This window comes from Acinonyx jubatus, chromosome C1, assembly GCF_027475565.1.
Source record: "Acinonyx jubatus isolate Ajub_Pintada_27869175 chromosome C1, VMU_Ajub_asm_v1.0, whole genome shotgun sequence".
Classification (NCBI taxonomy): Eukaryota; Metazoa; Chordata; class Mammalia; order Carnivora; family Felidae; genus Acinonyx; species Acinonyx jubatus.
Genome location: NC_069381.1, coordinates 55,105,879 through 55,132,124, shown reverse-complemented (window position 1 = coordinate 55,132,124; position 26,246 = coordinate 55,105,879). Strand labels below are relative to the sequence as shown.

Below are 26,246 nucleotides of genomic sequence, written 5' to 3'. Positions count from 1 at the left end.
CGCACAGGGCAGAGGCTGCTCCTTCTTTATCTGCTTCCTCCCAGCTTTGAGACTTAACGCAGGACCTTTGGGCTTTCCTCACAAACAGGGACTGAATCACTACAGAAGCCCGGGAAAGGCCTCGTCATACTTCCTCTCCCAGCTATCCAGTTCCTGGGCCTGGCTGAGGCATCGAAGCCAAACACTGGATCACTGTCATCTTCAGACAAAAGTCACGGGGTACACACCCAGACCCTCCTGGGGGAATCCCCACCCAGCCCTTGTGGAGAGAGTGTAAGATTCCATGACCCATGGTTCAGCAGTGAACCCTGACCCAAAAGGGTTTTCTACAGAGTGACCTTTACCTTGCAGCATGGCATGAAAAGATAAGTGATCAAATTACTCTCCCAGGATTTGGAACCCAAAAGCAGAGGCATGGTAGTCAGTCATAAGTGGGCCCTGGGCTGGGAGGTGAAACAGTAAAGGTAGATCCAATGACTGGGGCTGACCACGTGGGGGGAGGGGTGGGATTCAGAGGAAGCTGGGTGGGGTGCACATGTGTGCATGAGAGAGAGAGAAGCAAAGTTTAGAACTATGCTGTCAAGTTTGGTAGCTGCATGGGGCTATTTAATTCTATTCAAATAATAATTTTATTTGATTGGTTTAGTTTTTTAAAGTTAAATTAATTTATTTAAATAACATTAGAAATTTAAAATTTAGTTCCTCAGTTGCACTGCATAGATCTAGAACATTTCCATCATTACAGATAGTTCTATTTGATGGCACTGGTCTAAGAGACGCACTAGGATAGAGAATACGAAGTCTTAGTTCTCAGTTTGCATTCCTAATTCCAATTCGCATATTGGAATCCTCTTGCCCATGCTCCATAAGATTACTTGTATCCTTATAATTCTCACCTGCCACTCTACCTCTCCCACACTATCTTTTTCTTGACATAGATTTCAGTCCTCGTTTTACTTTTTATATTCAAAAGAATCTTAACTAATTACATTGACTGATATTAATAATAAAAAAGAACCATTACAATGTATTGAGGGCTTATGTGCATGAACACTATGCCTTAGCATTTTGTATTCATGCTTTTATTTAATCTTCATAGGAACCTTACAATATAGATCTTTTATCTCCATTTGACAGCTGAAGGAACCAAGGCATAAAGAGGTTAAGTGAATTGTCCAAGGTCACAGAGCTGGGAGGTTGATAAAGTAGGAATGGAATTAATCTTCCATCTCCAGTGATTGATGCACAGGAAGCTGGCCTGACTTCTAACCATGGAAGCAGACTGTGAAAAGTGGCAGATATTCTACCCTGGGACATGGTGAGTAGGAACTACAAGTATGAAACTTCTTTAGATATCTCTGGATTCTTGGACACCTTCTTAGGGCCACTGGTCTGGTTCCAATCATTTCTCTGCCTAGATTTTTTTTTTTTTTTCCCATTAAAGAACAGGAAGTTTGAGAAGTGACAGGGAATGGGCACAGGCTGACTGTGCTGGGAAGAAATAGCCCATCAGGAGCAAATCGTATGTCCTGTGAACCCAGGGGTCTGCCAGCAAAATTCCCTGATGCTAGAACTCTGGTTAGAGAACGTAAGTCGTGTGCTGATTGTTGTCGGAAGCCAAGTTTGGTGAGGGGGAGGGGAGTCAGCACATACTTCTCTGCTGAACTCCATTTCCCATTTGGTTTGGCAGCTTGTTTTTCATGAAATGAGACCAATCCAAGAATTCCGTGTCAACATCGCTCCTTTTACTGGAACCGCAAATGCAGCCCCTTGGGACCTGGCTGTATCTCTGGGCAGACTTCAAAAACAACTCCTTTTTACTTTGAAATCATAACAGTCTTCTAAGAGCTACCCACTTCCTTACCTTTTTTTTTTCCTTTCCGAGGAAGAAAGTAAGGGCCAGGGTTTGTGGGCTGCAGCACCCCAGGATTTACTGTTGGCATAGAAGGCCTCTGGGCGGGCCAGACCAAGGGGGTTCTCCTGGACTCTGCTGTCGTTTTTCCTTTCTTGTGCTTCCAAGGCCTCGTGGTTCCTTCCTGCCTGTTTGTCTTTCTTCCAGGACCAGCTTGATGAGTAGGCATGGCCTTCCCCAACCCCCTCTTCATCCTCATCATGAGCTGCCCTCATCCTGTGACTTCAGGGGGCTTGCAAAAGATGCTGTCACATCTGAAATCCTCTTGCCATCAGTGACTAAAGCCCTTCCCCAAAGGAAAGGAGTCCCTTTTTAGCTGCTCCAACACTTGACAGCCCAGCTGGGGGTAGGGATGGGCAGGAGGGTAGGAGGAAAGCAGTCATGTTTAGTGAAGGGGAGTAATAGTGGTTAGTGATTAGTGAACAATAAAAAATGGACTTACTGGTGAGTGTTACATACTGATAGGTCAACAATGAGGCTTGCTGCACGCAAGGTTTTTTCCAGAAAAGAAGAGGAAGAGACTTTTTTACAGCCTGTCCCCTGGGGCATAGGATGACCTAACCCCAGGTCGCCTTTCTCTAGCAAGGCTTCAGCAACTCCTGACCCATTCAAGCATGGATATGTGTCCTCTTCCGTGTCTTCATAACATCCTGTTCTTCTCTCCTTCATGGCTTTAAGTACCCAGTTATTGCCTCTTCGATTTCCTGCCTTCCTGACAAAATTGTCTTCCTGTTTTTCCTGTGCACCCAGTACTCTTATGTGTACACAGTGAGGCTAACAAACACCTCCCTTTGTTGAGTGAATGAATGAATACTTGCTGTTCCTTGAAGTGCTTGGGGAGGAGCACATGAGGGAGCGGTACAGTTGTTACTGTGTGCACTAACCAAAATTGAGGCTCTATTCAATTTTTGTGGTTACTGGTTATGTAGTGTGCTTGGGGTGTGAATCTGGGCTCCATCACTTACTAGGCATGTGCTTGGTCAAGCTATTTAATGTTGGTGCCATTTCTTCATTTATAAAATAGGGGTGATGATCTATCTATGTATCTATCTAATGTTCTTTTGTGAGAAATAAATAAGTTAATACATCTAAAGTCTTTAAAACGAAGTCTGATATATAATAAGCTCTTAATAAATGTCAGCTTAAGACATTTTTCAAAGCCCTAGAAGAGAGTCGCTCTTTAAGCTGCCATCATTTGTTGCTGACTGCCTGTAATCCCTCCTCACGGACCTCCTCCTATTGCTCTAAGGCACTGGTCGATTCTTGCCTCAGAGCTTTTGCATCTCTCTTCTTCTTACCTGGCATGCTCTTCCCCAGATAGTCATGTGACTTCCTCCCTTACTTCATGTAGGTCTTTGCTAAAGTATTATTTCTTCAGAAGCCTTCCCTTTAGACCCTATCTAAAAGAACACTTTGGGTTTTATCTCATGTGTATAGTATATAGTATTATAGTGCCAGACACAGTATTTGTATATTACTTTGAGTTTTGTTTGTATCCACACTAAAATGTCAGCTCCAAGAAGGTAGGGACTTTGCCTTACTCACTCTATCATTCCTAGTACCCTATAGAATGCTTGCCAATAGCAAGTGTTTAGAAATAGTTGTTGAATGGATGGGCAGATGGATAGATGGGTGCATGGATGAATGGGTGATTGGGTAGGTGGGTGGGTGGATGGATGAGTAGGTAGGTGGGTGGGTGGATGGTAGATGGATAGGTGAGGGGATGGATGGGTGGATGGTGGATGGATGAATGGGTAGGTAGGTGGGTGGGTGGATGGTGGATAGGTAGGTGGATGGTAGATGGTCAGATGGATGGTGGATGGATGGATGGGTGGATGAGTGAATGGTAGATGGATGGTTGGATGGTGAATGGGTAGGTGCATGGTTAGATGAGTGGATGGTGGATGGATGAGTAAGTGGGTAGGTGGATGGATGGGTAGATCCATGAACATTTTGGGAAGCTTCTGTGTCCATTTCTACCAGGCTTCCCCTCCCTTTCCCTTGACTCCTGCTGCAGACTTGTTCTCTTGCTCCTTTCCCCTCAGTTGGCCTAGTTTGCCAAAGCCATGAACTGTCTCAGAGGTGGGGTTCCTACACAAGCAATTTGGTATTGTTGACTAATTCAGAAAAATCAGATGCCCAGTGTCAGCTGTTAAGGGGACACAGTGAAGGAGACAGACAGTACAGTGGGAGAGACAGATGAAGGGAGTTGACTATATCTGCATTGGATCTGGGTCAGAGAGAAGCCCAGGAGTGGGGCCACAGAGGAGGGGCCCATAACCCATACCTTGGGCAGGAGTTCCCCTTAGATCTAAAGCTAGGCTCCATCATAGAGCCTCATCTTAAATAAAGTGCATATAGATGACACATAGCTAGACTGTCAGATTTATCTTGAGCTGAAAAAATACCTGAAGAACCAAACTCTTGTGAAATCAAAACATTTTATCAGTCACAGGAGCTCAGATTTGATATCATCAGAGAAATATTTTCAAGACCATGGGGAATGGCTGGCAGTATAATTTGCAGGAACTAGAGCACCTCCAGCTTTCAAGGGAGAAGAGAGCTTGGGCTCCAGATGCTATGGGGCCAGAATCAGGGGGTGGGGGGTGACCCTCAAATTCCTGGCTGGGAAGGGAATATTTCACCAGCCTTGGTCTTGTGCAAATCACATACTCAAAGACCATTGTGGTTTGTTTTTTTTTAATTTTTATACTCCCAGAAGACTCCTAATCAGAGTTCTTTGACATGATTTTAAAAATAATTTTCAAAAGAAGAATGTTATGGATTGAATTGTGTCTCCCCATCCCCAAATTCATAGTGGGCATATGTTAAAGTCCTAACTCTCAGTACCTCAAAATGTGACCTTACTTAGAGATAGGAACTTTGCAAATGTAATCAAGTAAAATGAGATCATTAAGATGGGCCCTAATCCAATAGGTCTAGTGTCCTTTTAAGCAAAGGAAATTTGGACAAGACATAGAGGGAAGACAATGTGAAGAAACATAGAGAGAAGACAGCCGTCTACAAGCCAGGGAGAGAGGCCTGGAACACATCCTTCCTTAACGGAAGCAATCCCATGACACCTTTATTTTGAAATTCTAGCTTCCAGGACTGAAGCAACAAATTTCTGTTGTTTAAGCCCCCCGTCTATGGTACTTTGTTACAGTAGGTACAGGAAACTAATACAGAAAATTAATAACAACTCTTCTTTAGATCAAGAAAAAAGGACTCCATCCATTTTCTAATCATTGGTAAATTCAAGTATTTCACAGGGCAGTTTATTTCCTCTATGATAGTGTACATGTTGTACACAGATTATACGTATGATGTGGTACAAGACAGAGCATAACCATGCCTTTAAAGTTCTTGAGGGGACTGGTGGTGTGTTAAGCATGGGTTCAGCTTAATTTCACAAATATCTATTGATCCTACCATGTGCCAGGTGCTGGCCTAGGAACTAAGAAAATAGAGTTCCTGCTTTCAAGGAACTCACAATCTGATGGAAAAAGCACAAGGGTATAGACAATTATATCTGAGAGCGATAGTGCAGTGATCAAAATGTGTACAGACTGAAAGTTAACAGGGAAAAAGTGACTAACTCAAGGGAAGGGGGCTGGTCAGAGATCGCTTGTCTGGGAGAGGTGGGGTTGGGGAAGCGATTGGAGCCAAGTTAAACCTGCAATCTTCTCCTTGAGTTTACAAATCACAGACACCTACAAACCTATAAATCAGTGAAATAGGTTGATACATGCCATCAGTCTGAATATGTTTTCAGAAGCTGAAAAATCATTTGTGGATCACTGCAATTTTGTTTAGAATAGCTAAAAAAAAGAAGGAAGCATCTCAAATCTTTTTTTAAATTTTTTTTAACATTTATTTTATTTTGAGAGAGAGAGAGAGAGAGAGAGACAGAGTGCAAGTGAAGAAGGGGCAGAGAGCGAGGGAGACACAGAATCTTGGAGCTCTAGGCTCCAAGCTGTCATCACAGAGCTCAATGCGGGGCTCAAACTCATGAACTGCAAGATCATGACCTGAGCCGAAGTTGGACGTTTAACTAACTGAGCCACCCAGGGCCCCCCCTCCTTTTTTTAATGTTTATTTATTTTTGAGAGAGAGAGCGCACAAGAGGATGGGGGTGTGGGCAGAGAGAGATGGAGACAGAGGATCTGAGGTAAGCTCTGTGCTGATAGCGGGGCTCAAACTCAAGAACTGTGAGATCATGATCTGAGCCGAAAGCGAGTGCTTAACAGACTGAGACACCCAGCTGCCCTGGAAGCATCCCAAATCTTTAATAGACGGTGTTAAGTGAATTATAATATATTCATATAATGGTCACACCATGGAAAATTATGAAACTGTTAAAAATGAGGTAGATTCATATATACCATCATGGAAGGATCTCCAAGAGGTATTTTTAAGTGAACAAATTAAATGTTAGAACGATGCACATAGTATGATACCATTTATGTTATAAATATGAGGATATATGCATAGTTACTTATGTTTGTGAATGCATAGAAAGAACTCTGGCAGGATGTATAAAAATTGGTAACATTAGTAGCCTGGCAAGATGGGGGAGGAGAGACAGGGAGATTAGATACAGATGCATATATTCATTTAATCTTTTACAACAAAAGAGTTAAGGCAAAACAAATTTTTAAAACATCCCTTGTATGAATGGCTAGTCCACCCACAGGCTTGAGGCCCTGGGGCCCTGGGAATCTGCTCTGTGTGTCTGAGCTGACTAGCAGGGAACTCACCTCCCACCCTTGGTCCTCATGCTCTGTCCACCTGGCCGACATGTCCATTTACACAGTGGCTTGCCCCAGTTCCCCACAGTCATGTGCATGCTGTTTACTTTGCTACCCTTGTACCTAAGAGATTTGGGTTCAATGCAAGCAGACCTGGCTTCAGGTCCCAAATTTTTCACTCACTATCTGTGTGGCCTCGAAAAAACTACCCTTACCCTCTGAGCCTCGGTTCTCCCACCACAGGATGATCGTGAGAAGTAAATAAGGCAATTCCCAGTAAGGGCTGAATAAATCACAGCTTTGAAAAGATAAATAACAGAAATCAACTGTTGACTGTGTTCAACTCATCCCCACTAAAATCAAACAAGCCCCAGGTTACCCTTACCTGGGGACTGTCTACCTCAATATAACTGACTGTACTTCACCACTTTTAGTGAAAAAATTAAATCAAACCAAAAGGAAATGAACAGTGGAATTTAAATATTTGATCAAGAGTGCTCATTTTCAGTACATCAGAGTCCACCTTCTTCCTGTGCATTCTTTGTCGTCATCTCCCACAACACACACACGCCTTAAAACCAAGAGGTTGTGCAGACCTGTTCCCATAGGAAGAAAACCGAATATGACACTATCCAAATGTGCAAATTTGCTGTATATTTTATCAGAGCATTCATCAAGAAGTTTCTTTAAAATGTATGTCCTATAGCATCAAGCATATAGTTATAGAATAAATGCAAATACTAAATATTTATTCAGTCATCACATTATTTAAAATAATAGCATCATTTTCAGCTACCCAGCATCTGAGTAGGCTTCCTATTTCAGGGAATGCTCTCATTCTGTGAGTTTGGGGAAGAAGCAGGAAACTTCCTCCCCCTACAGAAAGCGGAAAAAAGGCAGGCATTTTCCATCCCATTCCCTGGCAGCCAGGGCTCTGATCTGTATGTTGGGCTCAGCCATTCAGATGCCTCCATCTGGAACTTTAAATCGGGAGCAAGTGGCACAAAGACAGGGGGATGGCCGAGATGGTCACAGTCACACAGTCTGGGTGTCTGGCAGCAGCAATACCAGCCACAGGTCACAACCAGACAGTTCCAGAGGCAAGGCTGGACTATGTTCTCAACTGCCCAGTCTACCTTGGTTCCTGTCCATTTTCCACGCCTGGTTCTCTAGCCTTCCTGTTGATTCTGTAAGCCACCCAATATCCCTTCAGTAACTTCCTATTTTCCTTAAGTTAACCAGAGTCGGTGACTATTTAGTTGTAACCAAGAACCTTGGCCGGAACTAATCACTGCAAATTAGTGAGCAGCTATGAGCTAGGAATTATTCTAAGATCTTCATGTGGAGTATCTTACTTAAACTTCATAAGAACCCAATGAGAATGGACCCTGTTATTCCCATTTGACAAATGGGAACACTGAGGCTTGCTAAGGGTAAGTACCTTATTCAAGGTCAACACGTAGAAAAGAGGCAGAGAGTCAGGATTCAGATCCATCCGAGAAACTCTTCCTTCTACTCAGCTCCCAAGGATTTGTGGATCAGTTTACTAGTTACTCAAAGTGTCTTATAGATTGTTTCATGTAATCCTCACAAGTCTCTGGGGTTGGAATTTTTAATTCCTATTTTACAAATGAGGAAACTGAGATGCAGAAGGATTAAAAGTGACTGGCCCAAATATTTATCATAAGCCTTAACACTGTGCATACCCTTTGATCCAACAATTCCAGGTCTGAGCATTTATCCCAAGGAAAGAATCACATGTATGATCAAAGATTGCTCACTGGGCTTTAATTTATTACTAGAAAAAATTAAACACCATCCTTAAGGTCTAACAGTCAGGAAACAGCCAAACAAATTAGGGCATCCCATATGATGGAGCACTGAATGGTCATTGAAAATCAGGCTGTAGAAACAGATGAGGGGTTGCCTAAACCCAGGAGTAACATGAGGGCTGACTTCAAAATGGTGTTCAGGAACTTTGGGGAATGATAGAAATGTTTTAAATCTTGACTGTGGTAATGGTTACACAGTTGTCAAAATTCAAACCATATTCTTAAAATGGGGGCACTTATTGTACATAAATTGTACCTCAATAATTTTTTTAAAAAATCTTCCATAGAAAAGATTTTTATCAAAGGCAATATTCACAAAATATTAAGTGAAGACATTTACAAAACAATATTTAGAGAGTATTTATTTCCGTGTTTGCTATACGCATAGAGAAAAGAAGGAAATATACCAAAAGAACAATAGTGGTTATCGCTGAATGGTAGAAATTATGGATAATTTAGACCTTCTTTACACTCTTCTGTATTCTTTAGTCAGAAGAAACAAACACTAAAAAAAATTAATGACTTGGCATACGTCACATAAGTATTAAATAGCGGAAAAGAGGCTAGAAATGAGGACTTTGCAGCCAAGTTAATTGTACCTTCTACTGTGCCTCAGAGTTTCTGCTCTGTACCAGGAATTGCTATAATGCTCACTTTGGGAAATTGCCTATAAAACATGTTCTAGCCTGTGAGGAACTTGAACTCTGCACAGAAGGGTAAGGAGGGAGTGATTGCATCTGGTTAGGGAATCAAGAGAGGCTTCACGGAGGTGGATTCTATGAGAGCCAAAAAGGATGAGTGGGGCTGTAACAGGCAGAGACGAGAGAGGGAGCGCGAGACAGCGACATGCTTGTGGGAACACAGAGGCTTCAGTCTAGACTGAGAAAGTCGTATGGAGGGTGGTGCTGGGTGATGAGGATAGAGCGAAAACTGGAGGTACACTGGGAGGGGCCCTGGAATAAGGCCTGAAATTCGGTCCAACAAACTGCTTTACAGATGACAGGTCAGAGGTACCCACAGGTCAGCAGTGCTTAATCTCTGTTCCCAACAGAGAACCTCTGAGTTATAATGTGAATCCATGAGAAAATAAAACAGTTAAGTACTGAGAAATCCAATGTAGGGCTACTTTGGGGGACACATATGATGAATGTGCCTGTCCCAAAGCTGGTACAGACATTCAGGACACCTAGAATCGCTTGTGGTTACTCGGCTACCTCTCCCTCACTGCACCATGGGGACGCCAAGGGCGAAATCAGGAGCTTATTGGGCTTTGTAGCTCTGGGGCCCATCACAATGTGTACCTGTGACTGGTACAGAGTAGGTCAGCAGATGGCTATGTAATAAATGAGCAGACATTTACATCTCTTTTTTAAAATTTTTATTTATTTTGAGAGAGAGAATGTGAGCGGTAGGGCAAGAGCAGATAGAGAAAGAGAGAATGAGAATCCCAAGCAGGCTCCATGCTCAATGTGGAGCCCAACACAGGGCTCAGTCTCATGACTAGGAGATCATGACCTGAGCTAAAATCAAGAGTCAGAAGCTCAACCGACTGAGCCACACAGGTGACCCATAATACATTTACATCTTAAAAAGATATCTAGGAGAGGAGGTACGGTGTAATGATTAGAGCATAGACTCTGGAAGCAGATAGCTTGGCTTTGAATCCAGGCTTTGCTACTTACTGACTATATAGCCTTGGGAACGTTATTTAACCCCTCTATGCTTTGGTTTCCTATTTCTATAAAACGAGATCACAAGAGTAGCTGCCTCCTAGGGTTGTTGTGGGGATTAAATGATTTAGTAGATAGAAAGCACTTGGAAGCATACCTAGCACAGAGTAAACTCTATATAAAGTGTTAGATATTATAAGAGATCTTGCTAGTCCAACCTCCTTTAGAGGTAAGGAAACTGAAATCCAAAGAAAGGGTAGTGACTTGTCCAAGGTCATAAAAGGAGTTGAAAGTGGAACTGAGTGTTCTCTGCCTCTGTGAATCAATAACTGTCTGGGATAAAGGGACTTATTGGTTGGCTTCTTCTCATGTGCCTGGCACTGTCCTAGATCCTGTCTGGGGAACATGCTTCCAGCCTTTGGGTTGGGGTGAAAAGATGCATACACAAGAAACAACTTTAGACCAGTGCAATGCAATAGGGTGCATTCCTAACCAGGCAGCTGGAGAAAACTGGGGCCTCCTGCAAGAAGTGGGATTTCAACCTGGGATTTGTAAGGTGAAGAAATAATTAGAACAGTGGCTTTCTGGTTTTTTTGGCTGAAGGTTGATTAGGAAACATTAGATACTCCTTCTCCACAGACTCTCCCTCCACATTACAGTGAAAAGAACAAGCCCTTTGGAATAAGACAATCTAGATTGAAAGCCTGGCCCCCTTGCTTCTCAGCTAAGTGATTTTGGAACAGTCACTTGCTATCTCTGAGCTTTAGCGTCTTAATCAATAAAATGGAGGTAAAAATGACCTGTTCACAGGGTTATTGTGGGGCCAAAGGAGCTAGTATATGAGAGACACAAGATGATCAAATAAAATCAATTGCTCCCCCCACCTATGTTTTTTGGCCCTCTTCCCTGGCCTACCAGATTGAGGAGTATTTTACTACCTCTGGAATGAGGGACAGGCTGGAAGCTGCCGTCAGAGAACAAATCAAATTAAATCATTGGAAGAGTTTAAATTATCTTCCCCTAAGTCCTGAGACAAGGGCTTTTTTCTTTTTTGGGGGGGGGGAGGACAATGGGAAAAAAATGTGTTGAGGATGAGGGTGAAGGGAACATAAGGTGCTAGAAAAGGCTGTGGTGAGGACTACAGAGGAAAAGCCCAGAAAGGGGGAGGTAGGTGCTGAAGACATTAGGTATGGCCAGCCGCAAGCAGGATGTCAGCTTTCCTTTGGTGGAAAGGGAGGATACCAACATGTGCTGAGCATGACTAAGTGCCAGTTATTGGGCTGGATGCCGGGGAGACAGCCTTGAACTACGCATGAGTCCTGCCCTAAGAAGCTCCAGGCTCTTGGTAAACATTAGTATGAAAATAAAGTATTATAATCCAAATAATTTAAATGAGAACAAGAGAGATAACACAGAAGACAGCATGATTGATGTTATGAGGTCATATGGAAGGTGGGTCTTGAAGGATGAATAGATCAATTCAGGGAGGCAATCTATGGAAGGGAGAATGATGCAAGGTTCACCACTGCTGGAGTTAAAAGGGTTTGAGAGATGAGGCCAGGAGGGAGGGAGCGTCTAGATGATGATGGCTCACGTTAGCCTTCTTCCTGGAGTGATGGGGGCCAAGGAAGGGTTTTAAATGAATGGAGAACTCTGTCCAATTTTTCAGTTAGAAAGACCCTTCTGGCAGCAGAATGTGAGGTGCATTGGAATGGGTGAAAACCTGGAGGCAGGATGCCAGTGAAGACACAGTTTCTATGGTCCAGGAGATAGAGCAAGGGTCTGAACCAGGAAACCGAGTGACCGTCTTCTCCCAAGCTCCTCGCAACCATATGCAATCTTGTCCTCTTCGAAACCACAGCATGCATATCCCTCACTCATGACCCTGTGACCCTGCCTGTGTTGGGACTATCTGTCTATTTGTCATCCTGCCACTTCCAGGTTGGGAGCACTTTTCCCTCTCAGCAACACTGGGCCCAAGAGCTCATTCACAGTTGGCACTGATGAGTTCTGAGGGTCATGGGGTTTGAAAAGAAGGGCATGAGGTGAATGCAGCATGTGGTCCAGTTCATGAGCCAAACAAGACCTCCAGGCCGTCTGCTCACTTCCCCTTCTCTATTTGTCCCTAATCAAACTGTGCAAAGAAATGTTTTAACTGACTTCTGTATTGTTTTGTGAATCAACAAAAGAGTCTTGCAATGTTTACCAACCAGAGCTTTAAGGAAATAACGTATAATCAGGGGAGGAAAGACCAGCTGGTGGTAGTTGGAGTTTGCCTGCATGGTTGTTTGTTTCTCCTCCAACAGAAAAGTCAATCGTGGTTTGTAGCCTAGGGCATTTGCCAGAGGTGAATTTGCTCATACACAAACACACTTGTAGGCAGTATTTTCTCCCTCCCTCTTCCATGACTTTCCCTTTGCTGCCTCTGTTACATCTGCGTGGGCACAGATAAGGTGGTTGCAGGTTAACTAGGGCCGAAAAGTTGTTATCACCTGACATTTGTGCCAACAGCTTATGTAAAACAAGCTGATTCCAGCAAGCACATGTCCCAGGCAGGAGCTGGCCCACTGCTGGCATCTTCCAGGCGCCATTGAGCTGCGTGCTTCCAAGGGCCAAGAATGAGGCAGTGCTGAGGGCTGGGGCCGTGTGGGGCATTGGAAGGAGCTGCCTCTGACAAGGGCTGGAATATGTGGGCAGAGGAGTCCGGCAAGAAAGGCTTGTGAGTCCCGAGCAGCACCTGTTCCCAGGGAGTAAATAATACTTGGCCCTTGTGTCATAACGCCTGCCTGTCGCCCAGCAGGCATCCCGTTCATGCTTCATTGTGGGCCGCCAGTCTCACACCATGCTGCTGGTTTAAAATGTGCTTTGGAAAAGACAGCAAAAGTCCTGATGGCTTCTGCTCAGCTGAGGGTCCCTCCCCAACTCTCATTTCACAGCTGCTGTCCAACTGCAGGGCTCACAGGGTGGGCCAGCCAAATATTTGGATCTGGTGCCCCCAGCTCTGGAGAGAGGCTAGGGGACGGGGGCAGAGAGCCTGAGACAGCACTCGGCTGTGGTCCCGGGAGGACAGGTGCTGGTGGCTAAGTCCCATCCTATTCCCCCCACCCTTCCTCTCCTCCTCCCTCTTGCCTCTCTGTTTACAGTCTATTCACGGGACGATATTTGAAGTATTCAAAATATGGACATCACAGCCCAGGACTGAATGCCAGGCCCCTTGTGCGGAAGGAGAGTTAGTCTGTTTAGAGACAAGAAAGACTCATCAGTCTGTTTGGGAATGAATCAGAACCCAGCGATGACTCTGTTTTGAAAGGACATCGTTTATGGGTTGAAGTAATAGAGCAGTGGTTAAGAACTTGGGTGCTGAGGGCAAATAGGCCTGGATTAAAATTCCAGCTCAGCCAAATTGAGCATCAAAACTATGTCTGGGTAAATTTCTATGTCCCTGTTTGTTGGGTGGCCAACTCATTCAGGTTTGCCCAGGATTTTCCAAGTGCTGGGAGCCCCCTCTGCTTGGATACATGCAGAAGATAACGATCATGCTTAGCTTCTCCACTGTGAAGATGACCCTGCTGGGGTTATCACAGTGCCTGGCACACAGTGAGTGCTCCGCTAAGTAAGCTAGTATGATGCCCTTCTGAGGACCCAAAAGTGTTGGGGTATTCGAGTCACCCCATCCCAAGTCACCTGGGACCCTGCTGGAGTGCAAAAGACACAGCCGCAAACATACCTGTCTCTAAGCAAGCATGGCAGCATTTATGCATGGAGCTAACCCTGTTAAGTAGCTAGTGTTATCTCTCTCTACATCTCTGAGGGGTGGGACCTGCCAAATGTGAATTGCTAGAAAGGGAAGGACAATAATCTTGAACCCAGCTCCCCTCCATCAAGCCCTGAGTTCTGTCCTAGACCATTCCGCTTCCCTTGAGATAGTTCCTTCTACATCTTGAGTACTGCAATAAGCCTTTGCTCAAACTGTCCCCTCTTCCAGAATGCCCTTTCCTCACTGCCATGGCCTTTCAGCCCTCCATCTCTTCACCTGGCAAGTTCCTACTCTCCTTGGGTACCTAACTCAGGCATCACCTCCAGAAATCTGTACTGACCCTTCTTATATGCTTCTATTCTCTTAACACCCCTTATGTATTTCTGCTGCTACATCTCCCTCATACTATTATAATAATTTACTAATGGACTCTCTCTGTGAGCTCCTTGAAAGGACTGTTTCTCTCTTTCCACCTCCCCCAGAGCCAAACAGTCCCGACGCATACCAGGTGCTCCAAGAATGTTGTGGAACTGAAAGTATAACATGATTATTTTGACTTGATAATAGATATGATTACTTGAGTACTTATGATGTGTCAGGCACTATGCTGAGCATATCTATTATCTCATTTAATCCTCACAACAAACTCATGAAGTCTAAGGACAGATAGGAAAACAAGGCTCAGAGAGGCTAAATATCCTGTCCAAGGTCACACAGCCAGTAAGCAGTAGATCCAAATTTTGAGTCCAGATCTGCCTATCATGCTATTAACCACTGGGCTCCTCTATGACCACCAGTGCCTAACTCAGTTCTCTGCTCATATTAAGCACTTGGTATCAGATGACAAGTTGAATGGATGGTATGGGGTAGGGACCAGCAAGTTTTCCACAGGAAGTACAGCAGTGGACAGAGGTCCATTGCCTTTGGGTCCTCACAGGCCAGCTGTGGTGTGTTTTCAGGAGCTGCCAGCTCTCTGGGCTGGCACTCAAAGCTCTTCCTAATTCCAGGGCTTATTTTCACCCTCATACCTTCCCGGCCTTTCTCATCCTCCCAGGGCAAGGTGAGGTCTGAGAAAGCTGAGGAATGCAGCTGAATTGTCTTCAACAAATTCTTTTGTCGATAAGACATGGGGGAGTTTCCAGACACTTTCCTATGACTGTTCCAGCTAAGAACATTGAGCTAAGCTACAATGACTCAGCCCATGGAAAACCAGGGCCGCTAAAGTTTCCCAGGAAGTCAGGTTGCTGTATGCGTCTTTGTCCAGCCAGGGCAGGAAATCACAGGCAGCCCAGCGTCCTTGGAGCCTCCCTGTGGAGGAGATGGGCAGGAGGGTCTGAAGAATGAGCACTGTCACTCAGGGAAGAGAGGCTAGGTCTGGAAGTGTGTGTCTCTCCTTCCCTCCATGACTTCTCATCTAGAAGAAACCTCAGGGACGGGCTTAGATGACGGGTCCTGGGTTAGAGGGTTAGAGTCCTGGCAGTGAGACAACAGCCAGTGACGCAGCCTGTCTGGGCTTCGGAGTCCTCTCTGCAGAATGGGGAAGAGAAAGGTACCTACTTTATAGGGCTCCTGTGAGATTAAAAGAATTAAGCTCTACATGGTGCTGAGCAATTAGCACACCTAGTAGACGCTTGAGAATAGTGGCTGGTGTTGTGTGAGTGAAGGAAAGGAAAACCGTTGAGGGGAGACCCCAACACCAGGGTGGCCAGGATTCTGGCCGATCCCTCATTGCTCAAGGACCGAGCAAGTCTACTTGCTGTGCCATTGTGACTACTCCCGGGCCGAGCAGCACGTACGGCGTTCCTCTGACCAGCAGCTTCCAAAGTGTGTTTTCTGCAGGCTGGTATCTGCAGGAAGGACTGGTTCAGCCTGAGCCCATTGTGTTTACAGCACATGTGTTTTGCCTTGGCAGGCTGGAAGTGCATGACCCCACAACATTATCTCCAGGGGCCCTTTTCTCCAGAGGTCAGGCAGAGTCTGCTTTCTTACCCAAAGAGGGCCTTGGCTTGGAGAAATTTCTTCTGGACACATTGCATGAGGACTCATGAACTCCATAGTCTTGGCTGTGTCCCCTTCCCCTCTTACCTCCTCTCCCCCCCTTCTTTGGCAGAATCTGACGTAAATGAAAATTTATGCTCCAGGGGAAAAAAGATGTGTAATGTCTTAGATAATATCTTTTCTTCTCTGACTTTGAAGTGTGTCAAAGAAAAGCCAAATGGCCTAAAATTGATAATAAGTAGTCTTTTAGTGTGGTTTTATCTTCTTGTCAAGTCAACAAGTATCTATTAAGTTGTAAGTGTTGGAAGACTGGGGCTGTGAAGCCTGGTCAGAAAGTCCTATGGAACTGATTTAACAGTCAAGAAATGAAAGTCTTAGAGAAGAAGAGACATTCTGAAGATTATTAGCCAGCTTCGGCAGGGGCTGGGGTAGGAGTAGGATTTAAATCCAAGACTCTGATCTTTGGCTTAACTCTCTCTCTTCCTTCTCCTCCTCCTAATGGCCACCCCGTGGTGTCACCGGTATGGTTCTGGGCAAGTAAGAGCACCAAGAATTAAGGGTAACACCTTCTGCCTTTGAGGGGCTTTCAGTCTAGTAGAGAAATGAGCAGATTAAACGATGAGCAGATGATCCTTAATAACATGCTTGAGAGAAAGAACAAAGGCTTTCATGCAAAACTGACCACATCCTGGCTTTGTATCCTACTAAAGCCCCACCCTTCATCCTCTGTGGGGCCTGGGACATGTCACCTAACCTCCTAAAGCCCCAGTTTCCTCATCTATAAGACCACCTCTTAGGGTCACTATGAAAGCATTTAGAATAGAGCCTAGCACATACTAGGTGCTTAATAAGTGGAAGCAAAAAATAAATCCAACCTTACGAAACGCTACCCCTTCCTCTTAGACTTCTCTGTGGCTACCCTGTCATTTGCAACATGGACTTACATCTGTTTTCCCCTTCAAGACTCATAAGAGCTTTCAAAAATAACTAGGGAAGACTCTGAATAAATATTCATTGAATAAATGGCTACATGGGTGGGTCAACAATAAAACTAACAAACACAGAACACTTACGATGTGCCCAGGATTGTTCTAAGTACTTTACCTGTTCTATTTAGCTTATATGTTATGTGCATTATATTTGCACAACAACTCTATGAACTGGGTATTATTAACATCCCCATGATGTTTCCTAAGGATACAGACTCCAGAAGATATTAAATATCTTGCCTAATGTCATAGGTAATATGTAACTTAGCAGAGATGAAGCCAGTTAAGTTGGCTCCAGAGTTTGGACTCCTACCCGGAACGCTGCACTCACTGACTGACTTTGACTGACTGAACGAATAATGAATGAATGACTATAGAGACCAGGTACCCCTCTTTTCCACAGGTACTGAAGCTGAGGCTGAGTATAAATGACTGGCTCGAGGTCACACAGTCAACTTAACAGCTAAGATGATCATGACATGGCAGGATTCCACTTCCCTTCCCCCTTTGAAGTTGATGTAGCCATGTGACTCACTTTATCCAATCAAATGTGGGTAGAAATTGCATATAGCACTTCTGGATGGAAGCTTTAAGAACTTGCCACATTTCTTAGAAGCACACGTTGAAATGAAACCTCTATCTGCCTAAGTCACTGAGTGACTAAAATGAGCATAGTCCACCTGCCTACCAATGATAGTATTAAGGGAGAAATAAGTTTTTATTATGTTAAGCCACTGAGATTTGGGAAGGTTTTGTTATCACAGCAGAGCCTGGGTTCTCCTGACTGAGACAGGTAGAACTAAGAATGGGAGCCCAAGTAATCGAATGCCTCATACAACTTCTGTTGCATTACCTTGTCCCAGTCAACAATAGACACTCACGAGTCTTACCTACCAATGACTTCTCCCCCTCACCCACTGGACTATTCTTGGATTGAATGAAGTGGATTATTTATGGCATGGAGGGAAGACAGCTGCAGAATTCCAGCCCCTGACAGGTTTTAGACAGACATTGACAGCTTGGCTCTGCTTATTTGATATACCAGATACCTACCCCCTTCCTAAAAGTGTGCCTTGTATTAATTTGTCTTAGTGAATAGAATATTTTAGAGAGAGTGAGCTTTTCATAAAGCTTTTCATAAAGTATTGAGATTAGCAGCCATATCTCCCAAAGATGCAGAGTCAGGTGTAATTGGCCAGATATGTATTTGACTGGTTTTTTAAAGGTTGTAATGAGTTTTAAGGATAATTAGTTACATAACCTAACAGGCTTATTACTTTCTATTTGGCAAATGCATTAATAGTAAAACAATTTATATTGGCATCAAAAATGCTCAACTGATTTTTCAAAAACATTTTTGATTGGTTAAATGAATCTAACTAGAGTTTTAAAAAAGTAGTTTCTATATGTAGAGAGTATCATTTATATTTATGTTATTTAACCAATGAAAGAAGATTATACAAAAGAAGAGGATCTAGATTTTAAATACGGCTTTTTTGATTTTAGGATAAATCAATACATGTAAATTTTTGTTGACACATACCACGAAGTTAATAGTGTGTAGGTCTAGGTCAACTTTATATTCATCCTTACATTTTTTTGCATCCTCTAAATTTTATATATAGACTCTATATGTTTAATATCACCTGGATTTTCCCATAGACTATACTTACAATCAAAGAGTCTGATCAAGTGTGTTCTAAGTAATGGTAAAGTTAGGTTTCCTTCTCTGAGATTGGCTGGCTATCTTTGGGGTCACTGTAGGCCAGCTTGAAAGTTAATCTGAGCCCCGCTGTGTTGTCTGATAAGGGCAGACCCAGAACGTGACCACACGGGCCTGGATGAGACCCTGGACCACACTGGGTATAGCCTCTCCATTTCAGTGAGAAGGGAACTGAGGCCCACAGAAGGGATGTGCCCACAGCCACAGAGCTAGTGAGTGAACAAGAACTAGAACCCAGGTCTGTCTGATGCCAAAGTTCATATACTTTCCAGCACCCTCCAATTTTGAGGGGGTTGTAAGCCCCTGGTTTGCATTATTGTACTAGATGCTCTTTTGAAATGTAGGTAGACATCATGAGATTCTCCATATTCTGGTACCATTTGCCAATTGCAGTGCACTTTACCATGAAAGCATTTAAAAATGCATTATCTTGGGGTGCCTGGGTGGCTCAGTCAGTTAAGTATCTGACTCTTGGTTTCCGCTCAGGTCATGATCTCACAGTTTGTGAGTCTGAGCCCTGCGTCAGGCTCTGCTTTGGCAGCGTGAAGAGCCCACTTGGGATTCTGTCTCTCTCTCCCTGTCTCTGCCCCTCCCCTGCTCACAGTCTTTCTCTCTCTCTCAAAACAAATAAATAAACTCAAAAAAATAATTAAAAAAAATAAAATAAAAATGTGCTATCTCACTTAAACCTATGATAAATAACTCTGTGGGCCACAAAGGACAGTTAGCACCAAAACTCTGTCCTCTTGTTTTCTTGGCCTGTCTTTCCACATCAGCATGCTTCCTCACCTTCATATGTTCAGCGTGAAAAACCATGTGGTACCACCATATCTTGGTGCCTCTGTTCCTCTACTATGTGCTTTAGGGCAAGTGCTTGAACGCCCTGAACTTGAGTTCCCTCCTGTGTAAAATGAGCATAATAATCTAAGTTTTCCAGATGATCAAAGGAAATCACACAGGTAGGATGCAGGGCCGGGTTCATTTCTATGCTGTAGTTCACCAGGTCGTCCCACCCACCGATGCATTCAACTGATGGTTTCATGGCATGCCCCTTCTATTCCCTTCTATAGCATCTTCTCTATGTCATAGGCTGGTGCCCTCTGCCTCACCAAACCCTGCCCCTCCAACACAGTGTCACCTCCTCTGAGAAGGATGCCCTGACTCCTTTAACCGAACCAAGCGCTCCCACTTTTGAATCCCTATTGAAATTATGGTTCTTGCCACACTTTCTTATACTTTTGGCTTTATCACTAACTGGGTGACTGCCTTCTGTATATACTGTGCCATGTTGGTCAAGGATCTTTTATAACAGACAAAGCTGGATCTTTAACTCAGGCTCTCAAACATTTTTGGTATCTATATATCTACCTATCTATCAATCCTTACACACACATATATATGGGTATATATGTATACCATATACACACATGTGTGCGTGTGTGTGTGTGTGTATGCATACATATATATTTTTGATAACTCAGCTCTTGTTTTTGCTCCATTAGAAGAATAGATCAAGGCCTGGAAGATTCTGTTTTTCTTCCCGAGCTTTGAAAAGCAAAGATAAATGTGAACACTAAACAGGGACAGAGGGAAGTATGCTTGGGAATGGAGAAGGGGACAAGAATGGCTAAATACATTATCTCATTTAACCCTCAGAACAACCCTGTTGTGAGGTCCACTTTACAGATGAGGAAAGTGAGGCCTGGAACGGTTAAGTGCTACATCCAAGGTTGCAGATGCAGATTAGATAGACCCCTAACTATGCCTCGTTCTGAAGTTGATGGGTTGTTTTGGGTTTTTTGTTTGTTTGTTTTTTGTTGGTTTTTTTGTTTTTTGGGTTTTTTTTTTTTTCAAAACCAGGCTGTGTCCCTCTTGCCAGCTGTGGGGTAGTGGTTGGGTGCTGAGCCGGACTCCTCTTGTTTAATTCTGGTCCTGCCACTTTCTTGCTACATGACCTTGGGTGAGTTACCTAATTCTAGGCCTTGGTTCTGTCATCAATAAAATGGGAGTGATACAAAAAGAATGATTACTTCAGGAAAAGGTTGTGAAGCACTTGGAAGTGCTTTAGGTTTAGGTTTATAGCACTTTCAGCAAGGGAAGCACTTGGAAAAGTTCTTGGAGCAGAGATAGGGCTCTGTCGGCATGAGCAATGGTCATGGGGTGTCCCCATGAAGGGAGCAATGGCCCCGGCAGCACCCAGCAGGTCCAGGAGGACCCCACTTCCTCTGCACCTAACGTCTCCTTTGTGCCCCTTCCCCAAGCCCAGGACCCAGGCATGGCCCCAGCTGCTCACGTCATCACAGCATCCATTCCCATTCTTTCTGCAGGTGGTTTCAGCTAAGGCACAGGTGGAGTTTTAATGACTGGAAATACACCTTGTGGAAAACCAGTGAGAGCAAAACTCTTCAATATGCTCCATTTTATCAATTTCTTCTCTTGGGTTCGCAGTTCACACAGCAGCAGCTTCAGTTTCTTCTTCATTTTCATATCTCCCTTAGTCCTCAACATGGTTAGGAAAATGCCCAGGGTCACACAGCTACTAAATGAAGGAGCTGGGATCTGAACCCAAGCCACCTGACTCCAGACCATGCCTGCTTAACTACTACCCCACAGGACCTCCCCCTGTTGTTATGGAATATGCCTTGAGGACAGGCATCACCTCCCACCAGACTTCCCGCCGTGGCTGGCACCTAGCAGCTTGCTCATAATAAATCATCAGTACCCACTGACAGACTTGCCTGACAACATTATATGTTGTAATCTCTTCTCTTCAGAGCTGCTTATGCCAGGGTTGAACTGGAGAAAAGTTAAAATATTCATTCATTCATTCATTCACTCACTTATTCATCAAATGTGTACTGAATGACTAATCAGGGCCAGACTCCAAGCTCGGCGGCATTAGAGGAATAAAAACATGTAAGACAAGATCCCTGCACTCTAGCTCCATGGGCAGTGGGGGTGGGGGCAGTGCAGGGATTCTCAACCCTGCAGAGACATTTTCATCTGCTGAGGAGATTTAAAAAAAAAATACTAATGCCTGGGCCTCACCGCCTGTATTTCTGATTTAGTTGATCTGAGGTGGGATCCCAGGCTTTGTGTGTTGTTGTTTTTTAATAATAAACTTTTTATTTTAGGACAGGTTTAGGTTTATAGAATTATTATGAGGGTTGTAGAGAGAGTTCCTGTCTACACCATTCCTAATTTCCCCTACAATTAACATCTTACATCAGTACAGTACATTTGCCAAAATTAATGTACCAGTATTGATGTATTGTTATCAACTGAAGCTAATGCTTTATTTAAATTTCCACACTTTTTCTCTAATGTCCTTCTCCTGTCCCAAGATCCTATCCAGTGTACCACATTACATTTAGTTATCTTGTCTCCTTGGGCTTCCCTTGTCTCTGACAGTTTCTTGGCTTTGGTTTTTTGGTCTCTTTAAAAGTTCTTCAGATTCAAATACACAGGGTTTAGGACCTCTGATCTGGGGTCAAAAGCATGGAAATTTTAGAGATTAGGCTGTTTGGGCTCAAACTCTGGCTGGGCTACTTAATAGCTATGTGAACTTGGTACAGTAAGTAAGCCTGTGGGGCCTCCATTTTCTCACATATAAAATGGGGATATCAGTGGTATCTATCCCATTAATTTGTGAAGGTCTAATGAGGCTAATATTTCTCACTTTTTTACATCATAGCACCCAGAGAAATGGAAGAAACTACTCACAGCCAAGAATTAGAGAACCAAAGATTTGAGCCACCTGTAGCTCTGGTAATGCCACTTTAGGAAGTTCTGGGTTAACATCTGTTGAGGCACATGAGAATGTGCATGGTCTCTGTGGCAGACTCTGGGTGACCAGCGACGGACAAACCCCAAGGCACCTCGTAATACCGTGAGTTACAAGAGCAGCCAGGCTGCTGACACATGAAGAATGCAGAGCGCCTGGCAAATTAAGCGCGGGCATTTGGAAACCGAAGGCTCAAGATCTCTTGTCAGGAGCCTCCAAGGCGAATCCCTCCAGCAACTACTGCCTCTCTGGCGCCACCATCTGGTGTCCGCTGGGTGGTTTGCTGCCACCAGAACTTGTCAAAACTGGAAAAAAAATTTTTTTTTCAATAGATTTTTACTTTATTGGGAAATTGAAGACTTGGATACATTAAATGAAATCCACTTCTAGGGGAGAAAAATTTAAAAATCACAACAGAAAAAATGCTAACACCCTCCAGGCCATAGCAGAACCCAGAGAATACATTCATCCAATCGAAAAATTCTAGGCACTTCATAATTGACCTTTTGATACAAAATGATCTATTAAATTTGCAATTCGTGGTTCTGGGTGTTGAGGTTTATAGGACAAGCTTCAAACCTTGGGCTGATTCCATGAGGAGTTGTCTTTTGAATCAGGTTTTCCTTGTTTAAGAGGGCACAGCAGCACCAGCACCCACCTTCTGGCCGCTTCTTTCTTGGCCTGGTGAGCCTGCACCGCGGCGCCATCCACCCTGGAGCTGGCAACCACCGCAGGTGCAGCAGCTTGCAGTTGCCAATCTCCAGCAACATTCCCTGAATCTTTCCAGCCAGCTTTGAATACGATGTTTGGGTAAGTGGGAACAAACTTTCTCCCAGCATCTGCTTCTGGTTTCTGCAGCCAGCATGGAGGTGTTGGGGGGGGGGGGGGGTCCTGCCCCCACGCGTGCACCAAGGTCTGCGGTGCCCGCAGACTCCGGAAGATGATGGAGGAGGCCACTGCAGGCACGTTTGCATGGTGCAAAGACACTGACCATTTGATTCCAGCCAAACTTTGTTTCCTCAAAGCTGATCTGGGAATCAAGTTCCAGATTCCAGCGTTCAGTACATCTTCAGTAACAGGAAGTCTTCTGTCCCCCCTACTTGCTAGGTATGCATTTCTTGAGGTGGAAGAAATTAGAGATGTCAACAATTGTTAACTCACGATGGTTTTCTTTACAATTTGCTCACAGATGTGTCAGCACCATCCCTACCGGCCAGTCCTTGCACCTTTGAGACCAAGAGAGATTCATGGATGATTTAGAAATAATAATAAATGCTGATGTGCAGAAAAGTCTTCTCACTGTTATAAAGCATTTGTGTTCCTCATCTTATAGTGAAATGTATAAATGGCAAGAGTTTTATGGGTGACAGATCAGCGTTCAAATTTTAGCCTTACTATGTAACCATGGGTAAATTACTTAATTTCCCTGGGCTTCCATCCCCTCATCTATAAAGTCAGAATAAAAATGCCATCCTCAAAGGCTGCTGGAGGGGTTGTGGGAGAGGAGATGGGCTAAATGGGTAAGGGGCATTAAGGAATCTACTCCTGAAATCATTGTTTCACTATAGCTAACTAATTTGGATGTAAATTTTAAAAAATAAAAAATAAAATTAAAAATAAATAAATAAACATTAAAAAAAATATGCCATCCTCAAAGTGCTGCATTGCGAGGATTAAGAAGAACAGTAAGTGCTAAGCTTAACACCTGGCACATGGCAAAAACTCAGTCAAGAAGAGCTAGGACTATGATGATTCCCACCACAACTTTGTAAGGCAGGGGAGGCTTCCCTAATAGATCAAGAAATTAGAGCCCCAGAGACAGGAATGACTGATCCACGTGAGTGGCAGAGCCTCTTGGGGCTCAAACTCTGATTCTCTAGGCACTCGGTCTGGGGCCCTTTCCTCACACCATATATATGGTGCCTGTTCTCCCGGCCAAGTCTGCAGACACTCAGCTGAGGTGGAGAGCTCAGGGCTGGAGAAACAGCCACATCAGAGTGAGCCAAATAGGGAGTGGGGGGCCCACCAGATAAGCATGAGTGGGTGCACAGAGCTTAGGAGCCTCAGAGCTTGAGTCTGTGGCAGGGAGGGCCAGAGGGGTGTGGGAGGCTGAGGTCCTTGGCATGAAAGGACAGATGGCCTAACAAGCAGCCAATGAAGCCTGACTCAGGGTGTGCCACCGTGACATGAGAAGCCAGAGGCTGGAGACTAGGAGACATGAAGAACGCAGAAATAGAGGGAGGGAAACCTCATCAAGAGGCCCCAAGGTAGTATTAACTGAAGACGGCAACCGCCTTTTGGACATGGCAAGTGAAAACAGTCTATGGTAAAGTCAGTTAAGGTAGTCCTTTAGGATTCCTTCTAATGACCAAAAAAAAAAAAAAAAAGTATTTTTCCTTAGCAAACCAAGCAACATTCCCTTCATCTCCAAATTCAAGTCAAATTCTTCCAAGTCTAACAGTTAAGTGAAATTATCTGGGAGAAATAGACTTAATCAGATTGATCTGGGCTGCTCTGATGCCCATGTGATTTGTCTGTGTGATGTCCATGTAATCAGAATCTCTTTAAGCTTGTCTTTAGAGAACGAGGAGTCAAGGAATCTTAGAATGAAAGGTCATGCAACTCAAATTTCCCTCCAGGGCATGAAAGTAGATGCTTGAACTGAGGACGAGGAGCTTGCTCCCCACCAGGGCAGCCCCTTACGTATATGGACAGCTCTGAATTTTAGAAAATGTTTCCTTGTTTGCCTGTCAGGATTCCTTCAACTACCAGCGACAGAAAAGCCCAGCTGAAACTCATCACCAAAAAATAAAAAATTAAGGAATACATCGTGTGGTGGACTCTTGATGTGCCAACCAGTAGGACATTTAGCACCAGCTGCTGGAGAGCTGGCTGCCAATAGCCTTTAACCCTCAATTCCTTCAGGGATTGCTTTGCTGCCTCAGCCTTTCTTGGGGTGACTTACTTATTGAGTAATCAATGCTGGAGCATAGATGTCTGGGTAGTCTCCACCCAACTCCTATAATTCTGGAAGGATATCCTAGTTCAGAGCTCCTCCTGGGCATGGCTGAAGCTGTTGTAAGGCCTGTGTTTGGCTTGAGTTCTTCCTCTGCAACTTCTGCTCCCTTCCCTTCTCAAGTGTTCATCCCCAGGACACTTCTCAATAAAATCCTGCACCCCAGACTCCATTTCAGAGTCCACTTCCCAGGGAACAAAATTGTGGCATATGGGCTCACCTAACTGAGAGATCCATAGGATATCAGGCACAGCTGGTTCCAGTTCCAGGGGCTCAGAATGAAAGAGTTGGGGCACAGTGTTATCCCCTCTCTTAGCTGTGTGCTCCTTTGTGTTGATTTCACCTTCAGATATATGCACTTGTCAATCCAGAGCGGGAGAAGGTTTTTACAAGCATCTTCATAGACATTCAAAATATACTTCTCATTGAACTGATCTAAGTCACAAGCTGATTCTTAGACAATCATTGTGATTAGAAAGGATAGGGTATGCTGATTATCTTAGACCAGAGCCATAAGATCACCTAGATGAAGGGAAAGACTCACCCCACCAAAATGACCGTGCTGGCCAAGAGTAAAACGAGGATGTTCCCTGAACAAGATGTGGGTTATGTGACAAGAAAAGCAGACGCCATGCAGGCAAACCCCACAAAGTTCTACCCCAGTGTTTCTACATGGGACTCAGTCCCCATGCTGTTCCCATCCATGGGGCCACATGAGGCCAAAGTCTAAGTTCTCTCCACCAGATTGCCCTTCACGTATCTGAAGAGCTCCATTCCACCCCCACCTCCAGTCTGCTCCCCCCTCCCCCGGTTT

At 44.2% G+C, this 26,246-nt stretch overlaps 1 long non-coding RNA gene across 2 annotated transcripts; it reads left to right on the top strand.

The window, feature by feature from the left end:
* Positions 1-92: 92 nt before the first annotated feature.
* LOC128313886 (uncharacterized) lies at positions 93-24,036 on the top strand. 2 transcript variants are annotated; one of them, XR_008294937.1, is made up of 4 exons: positions 93-1,318; positions 1,445-1,588; positions 22,327-23,523; positions 23,606-24,036. It is a non-coding gene; the product is annotated as an uncharacterized LOC128313886 (long non-coding RNA). The 2 variants fall into 2 exon arrangements; XR_008294936.1 differs by having other exon boundaries at positions 22,327-24,036.
* Positions 24,037-26,246: the final 2,210 nt, after the last annotated feature.